We start from the raw sequence: 4,185 nt of genomic DNA, 5'->3' as shown, positions 1-4,185 counted from the left end.
CCTACCTTTCGCCGAGTTTGCTTATAACAATAGCTATCAATCCAGTCTTAAGAAAGCTCCTTTCGAGATTCTGTATGGACGAAGATGTCGAACACCTTTGAACTGGTCAGAAACCGGTGAAAGACAATTCTTTGGACCGGACATGATCCAGGAAGCAGAAGAGCAAGTTCGCATCATTCGTGAGAATTTGAAAACAGCCCAGTCTCGTCAAAAGAGCCAGTATGACCGTCGTCATAAGGAAGTGGCTTATGAAGTTGGCGACAAGGCTTACCTTCGGGTTACTCCTCTAAAGGGTACCCATCGATTCGGTATCAAGGGCAAGTTGGCTCCTCGTTACATTGGTCCTTTTCGCATTCTCGCTAAACGAGGAGAGGTTGCCTACCAGTTGGAACTACCCCCACATCTTTCTCGAGTCCATGATGTCTTCCACGTCTCTCAACTCAGGCGTTGCTTCTCGGATCCCATCCGCGGAGTGGACCACGAAACGCTTGATCTCCAAGATAACCTCACTTATCGAGAGTACCCTATTCGCATTCTTGATCAAGCAGAGCGTGTCACCCGACGTCAGAACATCAAGTTTCTCAAGGTTCAGTGGTCTCATCATTCCGAGAGAGAAGCTACTTGGGAGCGAGAAGATCGTCTTCGACTGGAGTACCCCACCTTCTTTCCATCGACCCCTGAATCTCGGGACGAGATTCTTGCAAGTGGGGGCGAGTTGTCACGTCCCTAGTTCTGGTATGACCTAGACTAGCTAGTCATGTGTGCATCATGTTTAAATTTCATTTTAAATTGAAGTGGGGATCTGTGAAACCCTCAGAATCATTTCCGGAAATGACCCAAATAAAAATTGCTCCAAAAGGGTCCAAGAAAATGTTCATGTTGCTCTCTGAAAATATTGGACAGAGATAAAAATCAAACCAATATTTTTAGGAGCTCATAAATATTTATTTTGGGCATTTGGAATTAATGCAATAATTATTTGCTTGGATATATATTGTTATATATATATAATATTGTCCAAAAATTATGCCATTTGTTGAGGAGTTCTGGAATAATACCACTAGACCCTATAAAAATTGGCATAAGTAAATAAAATGGTTTAGTATTTTTACTAAACCAAACAAATGTCAGAAAATTAGAAAAGAAAAAGAAATAGGAAAAAGGGAGCTTACCTGCGGCCTGGCACTGTGCGGCCCAGCAGCCCAGCAGGCCGGCCCAGCCAACTGGCCAGTGCCAGTCGTCGTCCTCCCGGCGCCAGGAGGACGATGGGCAAGCGCTCGCCGCCCGCGCGCATGCGCGCCACCTCCTGCTTCTCCCCCTCATCGCCCTGGACGCCTCCCGCGATGCCACGCACACCCCTGACCCCTCTCACTCTCCCTGGACCCCTTTCCCCTTCTCCGCTCTCTGTTCCGCGCCGCCCGAGCGAAGCTCGTCGCCGCCGACGCCGTTCACCGTAGCCACCGTCTCCCCCTCGTCTCTCCGACACGCGCAGGAGCTCCGCCTCCTCGCTCCGAAGCTCTCCGCTGAGCCACGCAAGCCGGGGCACCCCGTGGAGCCGTCGCCGTCGCCATCTTCGCCTCCGGCCGCCGTGGATCCCCATCGCCGCCCCGCCGACTCCAGACCTTCCCCGAGCTCTCCAACGACGCCCGCCGATCCGTTGTGAGCCCCCGCGTCGGTTCCCCCTCCTCTCCTGCCTCCCTGTGCTCTTTAGCCGCAACCGCTCGAGCCCGAGCTCCGGCCGCTGCCGCGAGCTTTGCTCCGGCGAGCTCCGGCCACCCTGCGTCCTCCCGTCGCCTCCGCTGGATGCAGACGAGCCCGGGCTATGCCCCGGTGCTCTCAGCCACCGCCCCCGTGCACCGCAGCGCTGCGCCCGCCCTTGGCCGTACTCCGGCCGCCGCCGCGAGCTTCCCTCCGGCGAGCTCCGACCACCCCACGGTCTTCCGCGTGTCCCACTGGATGCGCGCGAGCCTGGGCTTCGCGTAGGTGGCCTCCGCGGCCCAAATGGTCGCCGGAGCGACCAACCCGACGAGCTCCGCCGCGCTCGGCCTCGCCGGCGACTAACCGCCGGTCAACCCGGGTCAAACCGCACTAATTACCCCCCTGCAACACTGACAGTGGGCCCCGATGCCCCTAATCTTTTATTTTAGGCTTAAACTAACCCCTGTTTAACCCTGTGACACTGACGTGTGGACCCCACACGTCAGGTTTGACCTGGTCAGCCACGTTGACCCGATGACGTCATGATGACGCTGTGCTGACGCAATAAACCCTTTTTCTGGATTTAAATTAAATCAGGAAATTCCAGAATATGTTCAAAACTTCTAAAATTCATAGAAATTCAACCGTAGCTCAGATTTAAATAATTTATATATGAAAAATTATCAGAAAAATGCAATCTATCCATCTGTACTAGTTTCATGCATGACAAACCAACTTATACCTACTGTATAAGTGAAAACATATAAATGGCATATATAAGGACTTAAATTAGAGTTGCATTTGAACCCTTGGTTCAAATGGATCTCTTCCAAGTTGAGTGCTAAATGCATTGGCTCAAAATACATCACATATTCATGCCATGTTCATGCATCATATTGTTGCATATGATTGTGTTTTGATTGTCGACACCGTTCCTTCTCGATAGGTCCTGCTCCGGAGAGTGTTCCAGAGTACCTGTCTGAGGAGCAGTGCCACCCTGTTGATCTACCAGGCAAGCAAACCCCCTTGTTCATTCCGATACAAACCTACTCTCTCGCTCCTGCTCTCTTTTACTGCATTAGGACAACAACGATTCAACTGCTACTTTATGCTGCGGTAGTTGAACCCATTCCTCTGCATGACCTGTCATTGCCACAGTAAATAGTTGAAACCCACTAGCATGTGTAGGAGTTGATTGAGCCATGTTGTGTTCCTACCATGCCTTGCCTGCTATTGCTTAGAGTTGTGTCAGGTCTGGTTCATTGGGAATGAATTGGAGTGTTACGATATGTTCTGGTGCCGAGAGTTAAGCGTGTGAACACGATTTGGTAAAGGTAGCGGTGAGAGGCCATGTAGGAGTACATGGTGGGTTGTCTCATTGGAACCGTCCTTAAGCACTGAGTTCTGTGTATGTTGTCCAATGACTAGCTACTACCACACATTGGGTTCCGGTAACTCGACCCCTCTCGACTTATTAACCAACTTGGTCTCTGTCCAGGAGTTGCAACTAGTTTCTGGTGTTTGTAGGTAGTGCTATTTTTCTACCGAGTGGCACCCGGCAGGGTGGGCTTGGGACAGACTAGGCACACGTGGCCCGGTGTACCGAGTGGCACCCGGATGGTGGGCTCGGGAACCCTGCACACATCGTTTGGGGCCGTGAGCGACACCCCGGCCGGATCTCCTTGCGGATGGAACCCGAATAGGCGATAAACCTGGACTAGAGTCTTGCGTGGTTAGTCAGGTCGTGGCCGACACCCTCGCCAGGCTTCCGCTTGAAGGTTGCCGAGGTACATGACGTGTACATGGCGGTAAGTGGCGAGAGCGTGTGTGACGCAGTACACCCCTGCAGGGTTATCATGATCTATTCGAATAGCCGTGTCCTCGGTTATGGACTTCTTGGATGCTTACGTGGTACATAGACAACTTGAAGTGGATACTTTAAAATGCTCAAGATAAGTGTGAGTGCTATGGATGGCTTCTCGTAGTGAGACGGGAATGAATCCATAGTGGTGTATTGAGGTGGTGATTAGTGGACTCGTGTGCGCCTTCTTACCTCAAAGAAGTTTCTCGTAGTCGTAGAACAGGATAGCCACTGAGTCAAAGCTGGCTTGCTGCAACTAAACCCCACACTACCTTCTTGATACAAATGCATGTAAGATAGGATCTGATGTAAGTCTTGCTGAGTACCTTTGTACTCATGTTGCTTTATTTATGTTTTTGCAGCGGAGACTTCAGTCTTACTAGTAGTTCCGCTTGGACTTCGACGGGTAGCTTGTACCTCAGCTACGATCTTGACCCTTGGGAGGGTCTTGTAGATAGTCAGGCTTCTCAGCCTTTTTCTTTTGTAGTTGTCTGTACTCAGACATGTAATGCTTCCGTTGCTTGTATGCTCTGAATGATGGGTCATGTGACCCCTGTTTGTACTTAATGCTATGTGGCTCTTCTGGGCCTTTTATCTATATGAGTTCGCGTTATGTTGTGATGCCA

This window comes from Triticum aestivum, chromosome 4D, assembly GCF_018294505.1.
Source record: "Triticum aestivum cultivar Chinese Spring chromosome 4D, IWGSC CS RefSeq v2.1, whole genome shotgun sequence".
In the NCBI taxonomy this organism is placed as follows: domain Eukaryota; kingdom Viridiplantae; phylum Streptophyta; class Magnoliopsida; order Poales; family Poaceae; genus Triticum; species Triticum aestivum.
This window is presented reverse-complemented; position numbering follows the sequence as displayed.